Genomic DNA, 21,403 nt, shown 5'->3' with positions numbered 1-21,403 from the left:
AAGATATTCACTTCCATCAGAATACATCCTCATACAGTATCATTGTTGAAGTGTATAATGATCTCCTAGTTCTGCTCATTTCACTCAGCATCAATTGATATAAGTCTCTCCAAGCCTCTCTGTATTCATCCTGTTGGTCATTTCTTACAGAACAATAATATTCTATAACATTCATATACCATAGTTTATCCAACCATTCTCCAATTGATGGGCATCCATTCATTTTCCAGTTTCTAGCCACTACAAAAAGGGCTGCCACAAACATTTTGGCACACACAGGTCCCTTTCCCTTCTTTAGTATTTCCTTGGGATATAAGCCCAGTAGTAGGATTGATGGATCAAAGGGTATGCACAGTTTGATAACTTTTTGGGCATAATTCCAGATTGCTCTCCAGAATGGTTGGATTCTTTCACAACTCCACCAACAATGCATCAGTGTCCCAGTTTTCCCACATCCCCCCCCAACATTTATCATTATTTGTTCTTGTCATCTGAGCCAATCTGACAGGTGTGTAGTGGGATCTCAGAGTTGTCTTAATTTGCATTTCTCTGATCAACAGTGATTTGGAACACTCATATGAGTGGAAATAATTTCAATTTCATCATCTGAAAATTGTTTGTTCATATCCTTTGACCATTTATCAATTGGTCTTGATTTCTTATAAATTAGAATCAATTCTCTGTATATTTTGGAGATGAGGCCTTTATCAGAACCTTTAACTATAAAAATGTTTTCCCAATTTGTTACTTCCCTTCTAATCTTGTTTGCATTAGTTTTGTTTGTACAAAAGCTTTTTAATTTGATATAATCAAAATGTTCTATTTTGTGATCAATAATGGTCTCTAGTTCTCCTTTGGTTACAAATTCCTTCTTCCTCCACAAGTCTGAGAGGTAAACTATCCTATGTTCCTCTAATTTATTTATGATGTCGTTCTTTATGCCTAAATCTTGGACCCATTTTGATCTTATCTTAGTATGTGGTGTTAAGTGTGGGTCCATGCCTAGTTTCTGCCATACCAAGTTCCAGTTTTCCCAGCAGTTGTTGTCAAATAATGAATTCTTATCCCCAAAGTTGGGATCTTTGGGTTTGTCAAACACAGATTGCTATTTTTATTCACTATCTTGCCCTATGAACCTAACCTATTTCACCGATCAACTAGTCTATTTCTTAGCCAATACCAAATGGTTTTGGTGACTACTGCTTTATAATATAGTTCTAGATCAGGTACAGCTAGGACACCTTCATTTGATTTTTTTTTTTTCATTACTTCCTTTGAAATTCTTGACCTTTTGTTCTTCCATATGAATTTTGTTATTTTTTCTAGGTCATTAAAATAGTTAGCTGAGAAGCCTTCCCCAGATGTCCAGAATCATGATGGATTGAATATTTGAACAACTGGGTTATTTCTCATAGTTGCTTTTTTTTCTCATCTGAAGTATAAATCGCTTCTTATCCCTTTTTATTATTTAACTGAACAGAAAATTTGATCTTCAAATACAAGACTCTTTTATTTGCTCATTCTTCCAGCCTTAGCTCTTGTTTTTCCATTTTGTATTAGAGCTAGGCTCTGTGCACTTCTGGAGGGAAAGTCTGGGCTGTGCTTTGTTCTTTTTTTGTCCCTCTTGAGTCCTATTGCTGTTTTCTCTAGATTTTAATTGTTGTGTAATTCAAAGATGTCAGGGACAGCTCACGCTGTAGATTCACAAGTTTTCAAAGGATGCAAAACTACTTAATCCAAGAAGTTGATCACTACCTTCTTGGTCTTAGCTTTTCAAGTTCTTAATCTGTGTTTTCAAGTTCTTAATCTGTGTTTTGAGTCTGAATAATACACGGCCTGGGACCTCTTTGTTGTTCCAGGAGACTACTACTGCATGTATGCATGCCCTCCATTGAACGTAAACTTTTTAGTTTCATTTTTGTTTCTTAATCCCTTGGAACTTGCATAGAGCCTGGAACATGGTAGTCACTAACATGCTTTTTTTAATGTTGATCAGTGAAACGAGAGGGCTGAAACATGTACAATGAAAGGAAGCGCTAGCTATGAAGTCAGGTACCCAGGCCCGACTAACCCAAGCTAGCTGTGCAAAGGATTACGTTTAAAGGAAATCTTAAAATGTAACCTTTAGAAAAGGAGGGGGCCAGCTTGCTCTGCAGGCGCCCAAGTCTGAACTCGGACTTGCTCTAACCAGCAGTTGTGGAAATCCCCCACTCCACCCCGCAGCCCTACTTCCAGCTCTGTGACTGAGCGCCAGGGGGTGCACTGACGCCCGGCCGGCCTTTTAGGTTTCCTCTCCCAGGAGTGGTCAGGAGTGTGGCGGCTGTTTGAAAGTGCGGCTAGAGCACCAGCGGAGGCCGCCCGGAGTCGTTCTCCCGGTTGACGGGCGGCAGCCCAGGCTAGCAGGAGCCCTCGTCGCCTGTGGCCCTCCCAGGATCTCCCGGGCCAGTGCGCCCGCAGGCCAGGGCTGGAGCCTGTTTCGAGTAGTCCCTGCAGGTTCAGAAATGAGCACAGTCGGGGGCTCTTCACTCCTTCCCTCTAAGCCGATACCACCACAGCCTCAGCGAGTCGCCATATTCACCTCCTTTCCTACTTGCTTCGTTGAAGTCCCATTCCCCTCCCCCTTTTACGAATTTCCCTTTTCCCGTTTGCGATCTTTCCTCCCTTTCAGCATTTTAGTAAACCTTCCTCCCTGTTGGAAGAGAGGAGAAGCGAGAGAGGTACATTGCAGCAGCACTACACTCCGTAAGGCCTCTGAGGAAGCCGAAAGGGAGCCGGCAGCTCGGCCCGGGGAGCCCGGAGTCCGGCGTGAAGGGGCGCGGAGGAGGGTGGAGAAGGCGCCTGGCGGGGGTTGGGGTACCGTGGGGGGGGGAGCGCGCGCAGCAGCGATAGCATTGGCGGCGGCGGCAGCATTAGCATTATTCCGGGTTCCTCCTTCTGGGGGAGAGATCATCTATTATCACCGTACTCTACCGGAGCCCTAGGGAGGGGACTGCGGAAGGGAGGAGACTAGGAAGGGGGTGGGGGGAATTTGGAGCGAGGGGGCAGTGCTGAGAGCAGAGGAGAAGCAGCAGAGGAGAAGCAGCAGCCAGAGCAGCTAACCCGGGGAGAAGGGGAAGAAAGAAGGAGATCAGACAAAGGAGAGTAGCCGCTATAAAACTGGTAAGTGCCCGAAGGAGGCGCGGTGGCGGGAGAGGGGAGAAGCGGAGCTGCTGCCCGCGGCGTGCGGCTTGCTCTCCTCTGCTCCCGCATTCCCACCTCCACTTCTCTCAGTTTCTCCGTTTGGTCTCCCCTCTCCGCCCCCACCCCCGCTTTTTGACGAGTTAGTTGGGAGAGGTCACTTCCCAGAAAGCCTAGCCTCTAGCGCTGGTTCCTGCTGCAGCAACTCCTCGTCCCTGGGCTTCCCGCACATCCCCAGCTGCAAGGAGACATAGCAACAGGGGGCTGGAAGGGAGCTGCGCTAGTTACCTCTTCCTGCTGCTCCACCCTCACCCCCAGTGAGACAGAAACAGACACGCCACCCCCAACCACGAAAGCGAGTCCACCTTGGGCTCCTTGTTATCGCGGCTCTGTGCTTCCTGCCTGATGTTCGCACTCCGCCACGGTGGTCTTCACCTCTCCCCGTGACGACCCAGACTAGCGCTGCTGAGCAGGGACATGGAGGCTGAGAGCTCCATTTTCATTTCTGGCACATTTTTCTATTCGTCTAGTGGTGGATTCCTTTCTCCAGGAAAAGCTGTTAATTTAAATGATTAGTTTAAAATGCATCAACGCTTCTGTGCAACTAGAGATGATTCAAACTGACATGATATTGAATGAAAATTAAGGCAAAAATTCCCTTAACTTTTCAGGTGTTTGAAAGTCAGCTTCCCTAGCAATGTAAATGTGGGATCAGAGACCAATAGATTTCTCGTTCCGGTAGACTGAAGAGGATTTCTTGAGCCCTGCAAACTGAAGTTAGCAGAAGGGCATCTGCTTTCAGATTTTATTTTTGTGGGAGACATGGTGTCTTCTGTGGGAACTGAATGTTAGCTGAGAAGCCTTCCCCAGATGTCCAGAATCATGATGGATTGAATATTTGAACAACTGGGTTATTTCTCATAGTTGCTTTTTTTTCTCATCTGAAGTATAAATCGCTTCTTATCCCTTTTTATCTTGTCTGCAGTGTATACGAAAATATTTTCTTAAAATTACTTATAAATTGCAGTGGATGAAGCATTGTGATCCTAAACAGTCATCATTTTAGAGCAGTTAGAAGTAAATGTTTGTAAAAGCAACTGTACTGTTAGCAACTTTTTTTTTTTTTTTATTAGTTAGAAATGAAATAAGTACACACTGTGAAGGAGTATAAACTCTAACAGGTTGTCTATTAAAAGTGCCTATTGAGCTCAAGGACAAATGGATGCTGCCTTAGGTATGTTTGGCTGGTCTTGGGTGTGGTAACTTCTATAAGGTAACAGTGATAGCTGAAAAGAACCAAGAGTGCTGACTTCACATGTATGAAACATTCTGTTTTATTTTTAGCTGTTACTTTAATAAGCATTTACCTTGGGGAAGTGTTAAGTGTGAAATGGAATTTATAAGTGAAACTCAAATGTTCACCATCAAACCTTTTATAAAGGAAGCCAAAGAGGCAAAAACCTAAGCCTATCTGAACTAAAATGAATTGTGTATATTACTCCCACTCTATCCTCAGACCCTCCAAGACACCGTGCTTGCTTTCCCTCTCCCACCACAGACCGGAAAGACTTGGTATTTGGTGCTGAATATATGACTATTTGGTGTTGCACCAGAATGAATGAAAACAACCTAGATGTAGACAAATAGGGAGAACCTTAATTGCTAAATTTTAAAAATGATTCTTTGCTTTAGGTCAAGTTAAAGCAAATCAACAAGAATATTTTATATGTTGGGCATCCTGTTGAGTCTTGGGAATATAAAGGCAAAAAATAGTCTTTGTCCTCAAGAAGCTCAAATTCTAATAAGACGGACAACCTGCAAAAACTGTGTAAGAATTAGGTACATACAGGACAAAGTGGAGTTAATCTCCAAGAGAAAATACCAGTATTTTTTGAAAAAAAGCTTAGGGAAGTCCTCTTGAAAAAGTTGGGATTTGAGTAAAGACTTGAAGGAAGCCAGGGAGACTTTAGGCAGAAGTTGAGAAGGGAGAATGTTCTAGGAATAGAGGAGAGCCAGTAAAAAATGCATGGAGTCAAGAGATGGAATGTCATGTGTGAGGAACTATAAGGAAGCAGTATTACTGATATGTGGATGCAAGTCAAGTGCAAGAGTTATGTCTGGTATTTCTTAATTACTTGCCCCTCTCTAACAATGCATTTGAGAATTAAAGAAAGTTATTTATTATCTTTGAAAGTGGGAAATAAAGGGCAGCTAGGTGGCCCAGTGGATAGAGCACCAGCCCTGAAGTTAGGAGAATCCGAGTTCAAATGTGATCTCAGACACTTGACTTCCTAGCTGTGTGACCCTGGGCAAGTCACTTAACCCTAATTGCCTCAGCAAAAAAAAGGTGGGAAATAACTACAAACATCAGTAGTAGTATAAATAAAATACTTTTTTATGAAGCAAAAGTTAAGGTGAGTTTGTAAAAATCTTACCTTAGTTAAGATTATACTTTTTATCTAAAGTTAATGTTATGTGACAAAACTATGCACCACTTTTTTTTCCTTTTGTTATATTTGATTCATATATATTAAAACTCTTGAAGCTTTACTTAAATAGGGAAGATTCTATATTTTGATTTGTTAGGAATAATATCATAGTTTAAAGTTTACATGTATCTTATTGGATCTTCTCTACAATGCTGGGTGATAGATGCTATTATCCCATTTTACAGGTGAGGAAACTGAGATTGAGAGGTAAGTGACTTGAGGCAGTATTGGAACTTGAGGTATTCTTAACCTAACCTGATTTCAATTCTGTGTTGCAATACCTAGATGCCTCTAGAGAAGTGAGAAGAAACACATTTTGAGGTTTTTATTCCAATCCCCTGATTTTACTGAAAAGAAAACTGGGACTCAGAGAACTTTATATGACTTGCCTAAATTTACATATTAGGAGGTAGGAGTCTATTCTTGGACTAGAATATAGTTCTCCTAATTTTCTGTGTGTTCTACATATATGATAAAATCTGTGTGGTATAGACTGCATATATAAATTTAGAGAAGTCATATAAAGTTAAGGAAGAATGGATTTGGAATCAGAGCATATATGCTCAAGATCTGGCTTTAGTAGTTACTTATCTGTACTACTTGGGTAAGTGGATTGATGAAAAGAATAACCGTAGCACCTATTATGTGCCTACTACTCTTCTAAGTACTTCTTAGCTCATTTAAACATTAACTTCCTTAGATCTCAATTTCTTCATCTATAAAATGGGGAAAATAGCTATCACAAGGGGTTGTAGTGAGGATCAAATGAAATTACAATACTCTCATCAACTCTACTTACAAACTCTCCCCACTTGGGTAAGCATCAGAAGTTTTAACATACATAAACTATATATTTCTTTCAGCTCAAACTTTATGCTCCTTCCCTGTGGGTTCTTCTAGTTCCAAGTTTGATGATTCTATATCTAAATCCAATGATCTTAAAATTATAGATGTAAATTACGCTTAAAAGTATACTTGAATGATTTATATATGAATAAATTACATGGGGGGGGCTCTTTAAGTATATATATATATCTATCTATATCTATATATAGATAGATATATATATATATATAGAGAGAGAGAGAGAGAGAGACAGACAGACAGACAGACAGACAGACAGACATATTTTGGTGCCTCCCTTTTTTTTGGGGGGGCCTGACCTGTGATTTTATCTGTATAGGGAACATTGGTGGGGCAACTTTTTTTTTTACTCTTAAAGATAGGTAGCTTCTCTGTAATTGAAATCTTAGAGGATTGCTCGGAGAATCTGAGTGTTTAAATAACTTGACTGTGTCAGAAGTAGTATATAAACCCAGGTTTTCCTGATTCTAAGGCTGGGTGCATCTCATCCCGTTACCTCTTTAATATTTCCATGTGTAAATTAAAAAAATTTCTGCACATTTTGTGATGAAGAGGAATAACTAGTATTTTTAATTTTCCTTTGAGAAAGAAGTGAGAAGCCAATTGATATAATATGTTTAAATTGATATAATATGTTTAATCAAGAGCCTCTTGATTTTAGCCTTATTTCTGATTTTGCAAACACAATAGCATTTTCTATCTACAAAAATTCTTCCAAGTGAAACAGTGGATTCCTTTGCTCTATTTAACCAATATGGAATACTTTTTAAAGAAATTATTCTAACTTTTTATTTGTCTACGACAAATTAATTTTGAATAGTTCTGAAAATGTAAGAGTCATTAGAGATAATTTGCTATCCATATCTAGACCTTGTTGCCAATATTATAAGTACTCACTATAAGAATGGTTTAAAATAAATAAAGAGGTTTTTGTCATTGCATTGACTGATCCTTAATAGAAGACTATATTGTCTATTTTATTATGCTACAATTATGTAAAATTTTCATTTATTAGCTGGTATTTTTAGGAGCCTGATGACATTTTATTAATTCTATATCACTGTCCCTTCAATCATCATCTCTAGAAGGTTAAATTTATATTCCATTACTTCCTAAAAAGTAGCATTTTTTTTTACAATTCAGGTTTTTATATGGAGTATGCTTTTTACCTAATTTTTATTTTTATTTTATTATTATTATTATTTTGCTGAGGCAATTGGGATTAAGTGACTTGCCTAGGGTCACACAGCTAGGTAGTGTTAAGTCTAAGGCCAAATTTGAACTCAGGTCCACCTGACTTCAGGGCTGCTGCTCAATCCACTATGCCATCTAGCTGCCCCTATGCAATTAAAAAAAAAAAATCAGTGCATTTCATATATTGCTAAGAATATTATATGTATTTTTAACAAAACTTGCAAGTGACATGATTTTTTACTGATTTTTGCATTGATGCTTTCATCAGAGAATACCATATTTCTATAGAAAAGTCCTTGAGTCTGACTCTGCCATAGTTTTGTGACTCTGGGCAAACTATCTAATTCCTTAGTTTCTTCATCTGTCAAGTGAGGAAGTTAGATTTCAGGAAGGTCACTGCCTGTTTTGAATTCTCTGGTTTTCTAATTTTTGATTGATCATAGGATCAATAGAATTATAGGATCATAGAGCTGAAACTTGAAGGGACCTTTGAGACTACTTTGTCTAAACACTTCATTTTGTAGTTGAAATTTAGACCAAGAGAATTTAAGTGCCTTACTCAGAGTTATATATTTAGTGACAAAGTCAGGATTATATCTCAATTCCTTTAACTACAAAACCCTTGTTTTGATTTGGTCCCATGTGACCATCTTTAGAAATTATTCACATGAAAATGTATCTTTAATAGAGAACTTTTAAACATTACTTTTCAAAAGGCTAGAATTGAATTGAAACTTTGAGATTTGAGAACCATTGGAAAAGGCTAAAGGGTAAGTGATTATAATCTAATGGAGGTGAGGGGAGAGATAAGTATACCTTCCCAATCCCATTTTCTCCTAAGGTTACAGATGGAATTAAGTAACATTAAAATAGAAACTGGATGTGATTTAGTTTTGTCTTAAAGGCTTTAAGAGAAGAAAGCAAAAAAGAAGGAAACAGGGATATACTCAAAGAATGGTGAGAAAGAAGGGGGAGAAACTCATCTTTTTACATAATTGAAATGTACAAGAAAGGTATACAAACATAGAAGAAGGTTCTACCCTCATTTTTGTCTTCCAGTTTTATATCATTAGCATCATCCTGGACTTTTTACTCTCTCTCATCCTCTATAGCCACATGGTCATAAATTATGTGGATTCTAATTTCAAATTATTTCTCTTAATTGACCCTTTCTCTCTACTCACACAGTCACCACCTATAGGCCTTAGACTATTGCAAAAGTCTTCTAATTGGTCTTTCCACTCATGTTTCTCTCTAGCCAGCTTTTTTTATACCATATTCACAAAAAATAAGCTCCTTAAGCACATATCTGACCATGTGATTTCCCTATTCAGTCAGATTCCTATTAGTTATAGTATACTTATTTATAGTATAGTATATTTACTTATAGTAAAATCCTTTGTTTAGATTTTAAACATTTTTCACAGGTCTGGCCCCTGTCCATTTTTACCTCTCATCAATCCTCCTCCAACCCCATAATACAATAAAGTGTCCTCCAATTAATTCTTATACAATCCTGTATCCGCTTCTCTACATCTTTTCACCTCTCTTTACTTTTATCTTACTTTTCTTTCAAGATGCACCATATTTTACATGAAACCTTTCTTCTCCTTTAAATTCTAATATTCTCTCTATTTTCTGGATTAATACTTTGTATTTATTTACTTTATTATTATTCAGTATATATTTGTCTCTCTCATTAGAATTTTAGGACCATGTAAATTTCATTCATTATATTTATATCTCCAGTTTATACCAAAGTTCCTGGTACATAGACTTAATAAATTCTTGTTGATTGATTGAATCACAATTATGAATGTAAATAGGATGAACTTATCCATAAAATGGAAGATGATACAAAAAAAATTAGAAAACAGAATGCAACAATATGTTGTTTACTTAAAACCCACATTCACATAGTTAAAAATGAGATAAAGGTGAATTTATTGTGTTTCAGTCAAACTTTAAAAAACATATTTTTTATGATCCTAAGTGGTGTGACAGTAAAAGTAGAGAGTTAAAGAGTTAACTAGAGAAACTGTATTGTGCTTAAAAACATCATAAATAATGAAATGATGTCACTAAAGATATTTACATGAAGGAAAACAATCTAAATAAATAGGGGGAAATTATTTTTAATTATAGTGAGAAATTGTAAATTTTTGAAAGTTAAAGACTTCAATGTATCCTTTTCAGACTTTAGAAAATCTAATGAAACAATTAGAGAAGAAAAAGGATAAGCATCATAACAGGACTTTGAATAGTTATGCAAATTAAAAAAATATACATATTTCTCAGCTATACATGGCACCTCTAAAAAAATTCCTGTGTTGTGAAGCATAACCTGATTAATGTATGCTGAAAAACAAAAATATGAATCACATTTTTTACTGACCACAACATAACAAAAATATAATAGGGCAGCAGTGTCGCATAGGGTAGTCCTAGTCTGAGTTAAAAATCTGGCCTACTTTCTTGTGGAATGGTTCTTAGTAAGTCATTTAACCTCTTTCAAATTCAGTTTTCTCATCTACAGAATGAAGAGATTGCATTCAATATTCTTTTAAGTTCCCTTCTAACTCTTAATTTATGGTAATTATTAAAAGACCTGTGAAGAAAGAAGTCAGATATAGAGACTGAATTATTTATTCCTAAAAATCAACAGGTCAAAGATAAATTCATAAAAATAATAGATCATTTAATTAAACAAAATGATGAGATGCCATATTAATAATAGGAGTTAGCATTTATGTAGCTCTTTAAGGTTTGCAAAGCATTTTAATTATGTTAATTCCTCTGATTCTAACAATCATACTGTGAATTGTGCTATTATAATCCCCATTTTACAAATAAGGAAACTTGAGATAGGGTAAGTAACTTGCTCAGTGTCACAAACTAATGTGACAGATGCTTATCTAAAGGAATATTTGAATTTCAGGTCTGTTTGATTTCAACTACTGTGTTTTAGTCATTGTACCACATTACTTCCCTTTTAAACAATTTTTTGGACTTGGCCAAAGCAGTTCTTAGGGGAAAATTTTAGTCAGCAAAAAAATCATCCCAGGCAGTTTTCTTTAAAAAAAAAAAACAAAACAAACAAACAATATATGTTATACATGTGAAGTCATACAAAACATGATTCCTTATTAGCCAAATTGCAAATAATAATAATAATAGTATAATAGTCCTCCCCCAAAAAAAAGCAAGGAATAAAGAACGTGGAAAAAAGTGTGTTTCAGTATGAAACAGTATTTGATCAATTTGCTCTCTCTGGAGCTGGATAGCATTTTTCATCATGAGCCCTTTGGAATTGTCTTGAATCTTTGATCAGAGTAAGCCTTTCATAGTTGATCATTATTACAGTATTGTTACTGTGTAGGATGATCTACTGATTTTATTTACCTCACTCTGCATCAGATGATATACATCTTCCTGAATTTTTTAGAAACTATTCTGCTCATCATTTCTTATAGCACAATAAATAGTATTCCATCACAATCATATACCACAATTTGTCCAGCTCTTTCCCCATTGCTAGTTAATCCCTCAATTTTAAATTCTTTGCTACCCCAAAAAGAGCTGCTATAAACATTTTTGTACACATAGGTCCTTTTTTCTTTCCCAAGTAAGTTTTTAATACCCTAATGACCATGGTTGACATGTCAAGGATAGTTCTTAAACCCAAAGCTTTCTGACTCTTGTCGGAGTCCTCCATCATTATCACTGGCATGAGACTCTAGTATGAGAAAAATTTCATAGTAATCTGTAAAAAGGATAGGGAACCAGTATTAGAACACTTGAGAAGCCCTTCAGAACAACCTAGCACATAGATCAGCAGATGTACAAGTATTGATTTAAAAGGCAAACTGATGCTAAAGTTGATGAACCAATGAACAATTAAAAACGATTAGGATTTAGTACTTTAGGGTGGATAAAGAAGACTTGTGAAACACATTAATTTGCTTAAATTTAAACCAAAGCACAGTTGAAATAGTATTGGGTTCAAAGGCAATAAGGCTAGTTTAAAATCCTGGTCCTGTTGCATTTGCAGAATGAAGAGACTGGACTAGTTGTCCCCTAAGGTTCTTATATCTCAATTTGGGATCAAACTGAAATACCAATTCATATTTTGAAAACTGAACTGCATTAAAGTGTTTTCAATCCATATCCCTTGCTTTAATGGGTTTATCAGGAATGCCTGTATTGTTTTTTAAATTATCTATTTCTGGCCCAAGTCAATATGGAAGATTTCCCCTTACCCCTCTCCTTCTATCTAGACTACCTTTCCCAACATGGTTTCATAGATTGAGAGTTATACTGGACTACCTCAGAAATTTAATGCCCTATCCCAAAATAATTACAGTAAGAGAATAAGAATAATAGCAAGCTTGTATATCATTGAGTAGAAATGTTATTAAATTTTCTTTTATATGAAATATAGCTATCTCAGATCAGAATTATTGGATATAAATTCAATGTATCTATAGTGATGGGATTTACATTATATAGGATTCTGGGAATTAAAAACTCCTAACTTCTTTTAAAGCATTGCTCAAAGTGATTCTTCATTTAGAGGGTCTTTCTTGACTTCTCCAGTTGTTAGTGCCGTGTCTGTCTCTTGTACTATTGTTTTACATTGCTTCTGTGTCTATGATGAATTTACTTTTCATTGAGTATGTTACACCCTTTCAGTAAAATTCTAAGCTCCCTGAAAGTTGGTTTCATCTCATTTTTCTTTTTTGTATTCTTAGCACCTAGTTCAGTGTCAGGACTGAAAATGCTAAATAACAACTATATTGTGTTTGGGACTTAAGCGACTCAATAGAGTGCTGGGCCTGGAATCAGGAAACCTCCTTGTTAGTTCAAATTTGGCCTCGGATACTGTGGGACTCTGAGCAAGTGACTTAGCCCTGTTTGCCTCAGTTTCCTGTAAAATGAGCTAGAGAAGGAAATGGCAAACTATAATGTCTGAGCTAGCTCACTGGAGGGTCTCAGGATCAGTCAGAATCAGGATCAGTCAAAGCCCTTGGTCTTTAGGAGGATACAAGCTCGTCCAAGATGGATCCTGGACTCTGGAGTATGGAGCCCAAAGTCTTCCTGAGCAGCTATGGCAGAGAGAGCCTGACCCTCTCTCTCAGCCCTCTAATCTTCCCCTACAATCATCTCACTACACCATTTTCAGGAGCACTAATCATGAGGAGGGTCTTCACATTACCATATCATCTAAGTATATGTTTATAGAACCATTATCTCACATTGAGTAGGTACTTACCCTTAAGTACTCTGCTGTTTTGGATTCAAGTAACCTTTTCAGAGTTCCAGCCCTCTACTGCAAATCAATCTAGCTAGTATCTGCCAAGCACACCCCAAAAGAGGTCACAATAAGTCAGATATAACCAAAAAACAACAATAACCCGCATAATAAAAAGGGTGTTGATTGAATGAAAAATCAGAAAAGAATCAAACATAGAATTGATTATAGGAGATAATAATCTATTTATTGGTCTTTTCATTTCAAATCTCTTCCCAATTTCAGTATACCTCCTATAGATGCCTTTTCCTAAAGCACAGTTTGTCCATGTCATACTCCATGGTGCAGTGCTCTTTCAACCATTTTGCCTTTTTTCTATACCCATAGGGGAAAACTATAAAACTATGTTCTGTTACACAATGGGCAAGAAAGGAGAGAAATCTTAGTTGGAAGAAGCAAGGGGAGAAATCTCTAGGACCAATGGAAGAATAGAAAGAAGGTGTGAGGAGCCACCTGGGACTGACAAGTATTGCCTGGGGGTTATATCAGCAAAAGTTCCTGATCCACACAAGTGGCAACTCCACTGACAACTGATAGGAAAAAGGTGAGATGTATTTCTGGCTTTCCATTTTGGAACTCCAACTCCCACCATAATTCAGGGTTATTGGTGTGTGTGTGTGTGTGTGTGTGTGTGTGTGTGTGTGTGTGTGTGTGTGTGTGTTATATGGTAACATACTTAATGTATAGATAGTCTGGGTAGTTTGGTTCTATACTTAAGGTATAGTTTTTTGATTGCTAGAGATATAAACACCATTTCTTTATGATTTATAGAGAAAGTTCTTTCTGATTTAGAAACAGTTGGTTTAAAATTACACTTTTAAAATTTAGAGGTTTGGCAATTTTTTTTTTTTTTGCTTTTAAATTTAGAAACCGTTGAATTTAAATTTTTTGTTAAATGTTTTATTAATATTTTCTCTCTTTTCTGACTTTCCAATAACATCTTGCACTCTATCCTATATTAGTATTCTCTCATAGCAAATAAATATAGTCAACCAAAACATTAGCACATTGAGGTGTCCAAAAATGCATGCCCCATCTATGATTTACCAATGTCACTGCCCAGAGTATGGGCCCATTCTTATCTGAAGGCATTGCATTAATTAGATTTTTGAAGTCTATGAAGGTATTTTAAAATGTTAAATATTTAAGCATTTTAACATGTTTAGAACATTACTTTAATCAACTTAAACTCCTGACATATAGAAATTCTCTGGAAATTTAACATTTTAGTTGATGAGATATTGCATTGAAATTCAAAAAAACCCAAGCTATTTGGTATTGAAAGAGAAACCAAGATAAGTGTCAATAAAAATCATTTCCTGAAATGCCCTCATTTCCTGTTGATTGATAGACATTCTTTTAACTAAGGTAGTTGACTTTTAACTAAGGTATACTAGATATATTGAGTGAAAATAGATATATATATATATTATGTGTGTGTGTATTTACATGTATATATGTACATATATGTATGAGTATTTATAATGATCTTCACTATACTTTGTTTAAATTTTTGTCCATTCCATAAATCTGATAAGTAATTTTTTCATCTCAACTTTGAGATTATCTTTGTATATGTAATAGCTATCTGTCTCACTGATTGGATCTCTTATTCATTCTTAAGCATTGTTTAGTTTTATTGGCTTGTTAATATACAAAAAGATTTTTATGATTATTAGTTTTACTGATGAGCTGGGAAACAAAATTTCATTGAAATAAAAAAAGTATCAAAACTATCTAATATTGAAATAGAGAAAGATCAATGTCAAAAAAAAATCTTTCTTGTAATGGCCTTACATTTAAGGTTAGGATAGTTAAGCTTATGTCCTTTTAGATTTGTTTCTTTTGTATTGATTTTTATTTCTTTTCTCTTCCAAGTTAGCATTTTCCCCTTATTATTATTTTTGTTTATATTACTCCATTACTAGCTCTTTCCCATGGGCTTTCTCCTCCATTTCCCCTTCTCCTATTCTCATTTTGTCTGTCTTATCACCTGTGAACTTACTAAAAATTTTTAATTTCTAATTTAAAAATTTAAGCCTTTTTTGGCTTTTCTCTTTGCCCACTCATTTAATAAGTGGTTCAGAAATCTTCCTTTCTTCTCATCCATCTCTTATAAGTAACATTCATTTTGTCACATGCTTTTCTAAGTTGTTTTTATTTGTGGTGGTAGTGGTCTTATTTTCCTTCCTTCCTTTGTATTTTTTTCTCTGATTCTTGATCTATACCTTTTACATGTTCTTTTTTCTTTCTGTTTCATGAGGGTAAAACTTTTGAAATATAAATTCATGAAGGAAGCAGCTTTACATCCTGTTGGATCCTGTTGGTCACACTGACTCTCAAGTCATAAGACCATAGCCAACATCCTGCTCTTTTCAGTACTGAGGTCAGGTTATTCTATCATTCTGTCGCTGATTCTGTGTGTGCCTTATAATTCTAGGGTGTTGAATACTTTCTCCTGAAATGGATTGTAGCCATAGAAGATATATATATATATGTGTATATATCTATATCTATATAGGTGTATATATCTAGATATAGATATATACATACACACACACATACACACACACACACACACACACACACACACACACACACACACACACACACACACACACACACACATATATATATGAACTTCATTAAAAATTCTTGGTATTTTTCCATATATACATAACTTTTCCCTTCATGGTAATGATCCTCCTCCATTCTCCACATCATTGCTTTTATCTTATTCTTCCACAGCACCTTCTGTTGGTGAGAGACTTAAATACATTTTCTTTTTATTGTTCACATCTCTCTCTCTCTCAATATGAAAGAATGCCTAAGTAGAAACATAATGTTTGTACTTCATCATTTCTTGTTAATTATACTTATTTAGCTATATTTCTGTCATTAGGAAGTAAAGTCAAAAATCTTTTTTAAAAAAGCCAAAATGCCTCTCTTGTTCAAATTTCCTTTTTTTCCCATACAAACCCAGTTTGCTGTGTATGTTATTTTGAGTTGTAGTTTGAATTTTTTTCTAATATACTATTTTTTTTCTCTGATTTTTCTTTACTGTATCAGGCTACTTACAAAAGTTACTTATTGAAATTGTGAAATTTAACCACTACGTGTTTTAGAGTTTTAAAAATATTCCTTTTTTCAAGCGATAGCAGAAGTTCTGGATTTTTTTGGGGGGGGGATTATTATTTTCAATATGGTATTTAGTTGGGTTTTTTTTGTTTTGTTTTGTTTTTTGGGGTTTTTTTTTTTTTTTGGTTAGGTTTGCCTTTGATGCTTAAATTATCTCTGCACATCCTGTCTTCAAGATCAGTTACTTCAGTTGTGTAGAATTCATGTTATTTGTTGCTTTTTGTTTCTCATCTGCAAATCTTTCCACTTCTGTATTTTTATGTTTCAAATCTTGTATTTTTTTTCCTCTCTGAACCTTTTCTTAAGAAAGAATGTTCATTGTCTCTTCTTAGTGCCACTCTCTGTTGCGGATTTTTTATTTGTTTTATTTTGAGAATTTTTAGTTTTCTACCTCATTTCACTCTGAGTATTTCTTATAATATTCTTTTTCTCTTTTGAATCATTATATAGTTTCTTGCTGTTGTCCCATGATCCCTCGAGTGTCTGTAGAATTTTATTTTTTATCAGGAAATTTTGTTTCATTTTTCTTCAGTATAATACTGTTCATAGAGTCTTGGTGCCCCTCCCCCCCCTTTTTTGTTTTCTACTCATTCTTCCTTTTGTCTTTGTGATCTCTGTTGATTTATCATGTGTGAACAAAGTTTTTACTTAGGCTTTCTGCCCTTTCAGACTTTCTGTTGTCATTCCAGTCACTTGAATAATATACAGATCCTTGAAACTAGGAAAGTCACTGTTTACTTCAGTTTCCTCATCTGTGAAATGGGGATAATAATGGCACCCTTCTTCCACCCTTGTTTGTGAGGATCAAATGAGATGATAAGTGTAAATTGCTTAGCATAGTGCCTAACACCCAGAAAGTTTTTTTAAATGTAATTGTCATTATTAGTGTCAATTAGTATTCTCTTGTTTGGCCCCCTCTTGTTTGGCATTTGGGGACAGATGATTGGCCTTTTCTGGGTTTCTAATCTACTTTCCTTCAGGCAGGAAGCTCTTGCTCTTCTGGCATGGGCTCTGTTCTGCCTGCATCTTCCCTTCTCTTTCCTTCCAAAGGCTTCTCTCTTTACTTTGTATGACTTGATAGAATTAGTGTCTTGGTTTTTGTGGTATTTGGTACGGGGGCAGGAGGAATGTTTCATGCTGTCATTGCCTTGGAAAGACTAGGAAAGGCTTCACACGAGCTCAAGCCTGGGATGTTACTGTACTTGCTGTAACAAGCCTGGGAAATGGATTGGGTAGTTGAGTTAATTGAAATGTTAAATATTGAAATTCATTAGTATTATATCATGAGATTTTTTTTTTTTTTATCTTATGCAGAGCTTGTGCCACAATACTGAATTCTAATGACAACCCTACTCTCCCATTAAAAAAAAGACATAGGCTGTCTCTGAAATGTTTATATCTTCTTTATACTCCTAATGTCCAGTTTGGGCTACCCACATAAGTGCTAATGTAACAAGAGAGTACTGCCTTATATTATTATTGCTGTGATAAATTCATGTAACTCAAGTGACTGTCAAGATGGTGGAGTAGTTTTGTTTTAGAAGTTTTTGTTTAGTTTTCACTGCCACAATCTTAAAGAAGTGATTATGGCTCAAATTCAGTGTAGAGTAATTAAAGCTGAATCTACAAGATAAGAAGACAACAAAGTTACAATTTTGGGTAATTGGAAGAATGATAGTATCCTTGATAGTATTAGGAAAGTTCAAAAAAAAAAAAGGTTTTGGGGAAAAATAATGAATTCTATTTGGGACATTATAATTCTCAAATGTCTCTAGATCATCAAGTTTGAAGTGTTCAGTAACTAGGCTGTTGGTGATGTAGTACTTTCCCAAAAGAACTCATCATCTTTCCTCCATTCCCTCCTCTCCACTGAACTTTCCAGTTCTGGGAAGGATATCACTATTCTTACAGTTCCCAGATTATAAAGAATTGAGGAATAAGTGGGGGGAAAAAAGAAGTGTAATCATTGCCTTTAGATAGTCTTTTCTTTGACTAAGAAAAGGAGGAGATAAAGTAGGGGATGATAGCCTGAGGAGATTTGGGGATGTAATGAATTATTTTTTAGAATATTTAGAAATACTTACATTTGAAAGCAGTAAGAAAGAAAGTAGTTTGAATTCAGAGAAAGAGAGAGCAAGAGTGTACAAATAAGAGCCATTCTGCTGAATAAGTTGAATTAGGAGTACACATGGGAGTATAGTCTTTATCAAAGAGAAGGACCACTTTATTGTCCAGGTCTTGGAAGAAAAAGGACAGTAAAGGATATTGTTAAAGGGACTTGAGATGAAAAACAAAGAAGGGGTTTGAGGTGAATGCCTCAGTTTATTCAGTAAAGTAAGAGAAGGCCTTTAACTGAAATTGTGAGTGAAGAAGAAAGCATAGGAATATAGAAGAGGAGAAGGTTTAGAACAGCTTTTGTAGGACGTAGGATAGATAGCCAATTAAGAGGATTGAAAGGGTTGCCCTAATGCAGTAAAGAACCAGGTAATCTTACTTTTGTAACTGACTCACAGATGAATACTACATTTAAATATCCAACTTTAATCTGTGTCCTGAGCTCCACTCCTGCTTTAACAGAGTTGGACATTTCTAACTGTATATCCCTTAGGCAGTTCGAATTTAATATTTGCAAAACAGAACTTACTATCTTTTACCCAAGACACATATTACTTTTAAACTTTCCAGTTACTGTCAAGCATACTAGCATCTTTCAAGAGCACTTGTATTTCTAATCTTAGTGTCATCTTCAATAATCTCAGTTTCTTTCATCCCATGTATTTGATCATTTGCCCTATCTGATAATTTCTATATAGAATTCTTCCATATATCTCCTTCTCTCTACCACATAACCATTGCCCTAATTTATACCCTAATCACATTTTGCTTAGGCAATTCAGTAGCTTTTCAATTGACTAAAGTACCTTAAATCTCTTCCTCTCTTCAGTCTCTCCACATAGCTGCTGAACTGGTCTACTCAGTAAATTTTAGTAAATACTGATTTCTTTGTTTACTTTGTAAAACTCTTCATAACTTGGCACCAGCTTACTTTTCCAGCCTTATTATACATTACTTACCCCCTTTCTGCAGGACAGGTGACTAGAGTAGGAACCTAGTGTGAAGAACATGATTTCAAATCTGGCCTCAGATGTTAGTAGTGTAACGCTGGGAAAATTATTTAACCCTGTTTGCCTCAATTTACTCAGTTGTAAAATGAGCTAGAGAAAGAAGTATCTTTTCTAAGAAAACCCGAAATGGGGTCATGAATAGTTGGACACAACTGAAAAAATGATTGAACAGCCCTTTCTTCAATGTACACAGTTAATCAGTCGTCAATCAAAAAACATTTTTAGGTGCATGCTATATAATAGGCACCAGCCTAAGAACTAGTTAATTTAAAAAAAAAAAAAAAAGGCAAAAACAGTCCTTTCCTCAGAAGCTTTTGTTCTAATAGGGGTTGTTTATTTCTTCAGAACTCTCTGACTTTGTGATCCCATGAACCATAGCATGCCAGCCCCTTCCTATCATCTATTATCTCCCTAAGGCTGTCCAAGCTCACATTCATTACTTCCATGACTCTATCCATCACATCCTGCCATCCAGTCTTCTTTTGCCTTTAATCTTTTCCTAAACCAGGTGGTGTTTTTTTTTTTCCAGTGATTCATGTCTTTTTATTTTGTGACCAAGATATTTAAGCTTCAAGTATTGAAATATTTGTCCTTTCAAGGAATAGTCTGAATTAATTTAGTTAATTATTGATTGGTTTGATCTTGCTTCTAAAAAATCTCTAGCACCATAATTCTAAAGTGTTGGTTCTGCTTTCCTTATAGTCTGGTGTACAGCTGTACATTGCTTTTGGAAAATCCACAACTTTGATTATATGGACCTTTGCCAGCCAGCTGATGTCCTTGCTTTTTAGTATGCTGTCCAGATTTGCTGTGACTTTCCTACCAAGGATCAAGCATCTTTTAATTTCATGGTTGTAGATACTATCATACACAATGATCTTTGAGCCCAATGATCTAAAATATGACATTGCTTCCATTTTTCCTCCCACTGTTTGCCAGGGAGTGGTAGGACCAGTTGTCAAAATCTTAGTTTTTTTTAAGAGACAAGTTATCAAGATCTTAGGGTTTTTTTTGTTTTTTGTTTTTTGGTTTTTTTTTTTTGAATGCTAAGCTTCAAGCCAGCTTTTTACTCTCTTCTCTATGGGCTCCTTAATTCTTCTTTCAGCCTGATAGCTGATTGAATAACTAATAGCTGAGTGAAATCATCTGTATATCTGAGACTGTTGATATTTCTCCTTGCAACCTTAATTCTGGCTTTTGTTTTGTCTGACCTGGCATTTTACATTATGCACTCTGCATCAAGGTGACAACATGTGGTTTTGTTGGACTCTTTTCCTAATCTTAAACCAATCATTTGTTCCATGTTCAGTTCCTCTTCTGTTGCTTCTTCATCCTCATACAGGTTACTCAGGAGACATTCAAGATAATCTAGCATTCCCATCTCTTTGACGACTTGGGATCCACATAGACATAACCTTTAGTATAATCAATGAAGCACAAGTAGATGTTTTCTTGGAGTTCCTTAGCTTTCTCACAATCTAGGAATGTTGGCGATTTTGTCCCTTTTTTTTGCCTCTATATGCCTCTGCTCTTCTGGTAATCCTTGCTGAAGCTTTAGCTTGTGGAATCTTAGGCATAACCATGCTGGCATGTGAAATAGGTGCAATTATTGGGTGATTTGAACATTCTTTGGCATTGCCCTTCTTTAGGATTGGGATTAAATCCCAAACACTGAATTTTTCAAATCCAGTGACTACTGTAAAGTTTTCCAAATTTACTGGCATATTGAGTGCAACACTTTTAACAGGATCATCTTTTAGGATTTTAAATAACTAGCTGGAACTAACTTCTTCTCCTAAATGTTAGCAATAATTTTTAAGACACAGGATGTCTGGCTCTAGATCTGTATATACATTATGGTGATTATCAATGGTGTGAAGATCTGCCTGTCTAGTTCATCTGTATATTCTTGCCACCTTTTCTTAATCTCCTCTACTTTTGTTAAATCCCCATATTTTTGTCTTTTACCATGCCCATTTTGGGCATGAAACATTCTCTTGATAGCTCTAATTTTCTTGAACAGAACTCTTGTCTTTCCCATTCTATCATTTTCTTCTGTTATTTTACATTGCTCATTTAAGAAAATTTTCTCTTAGTTGTTCTCT

General features: G+C 35.8%; 1 protein-coding gene across 4 annotated transcripts in view; it reads left to right on the top strand.

Annotated features, from left to right (window-relative positions):
• Window positions 1-3,017: 3,017 nt before the first annotated feature.
• CDC42SE2 (CDC42 small effector 2) overlaps window positions 3,018-21,403 on the top strand; it is a 105,155-nt gene continuing 86,769 nt past the window's right edge. For 2 of the 4 annotated variants that reach the window (XM_074281864.1, XM_074281867.1), the window contains exons 1-2: window positions 3,019-3,159; window positions 13,363-13,579. The gene's annotated coding sequence lies outside the window, so the exon portion shown is untranslated. Of the gene's footprint in view, window positions 3,160-13,362; window positions 13,580-21,403 lie in introns of all 4 variants that reach the window. The other 2 variants (XM_074281866.1, XM_074281865.1) reach the window with 2 other exon arrangements.

Source organism: Sminthopsis crassicaudata, chromosome 1, assembly GCF_048593235.1.
Source record: "Sminthopsis crassicaudata isolate SCR6 chromosome 1, ASM4859323v1, whole genome shotgun sequence".
Lineage (NCBI taxonomy): Eukaryota > Metazoa > Chordata > Mammalia > Dasyuromorphia > Dasyuridae > Sminthopsis > Sminthopsis crassicaudata.
This window is presented reverse-complemented; position numbering and strand designations above follow the sequence as displayed.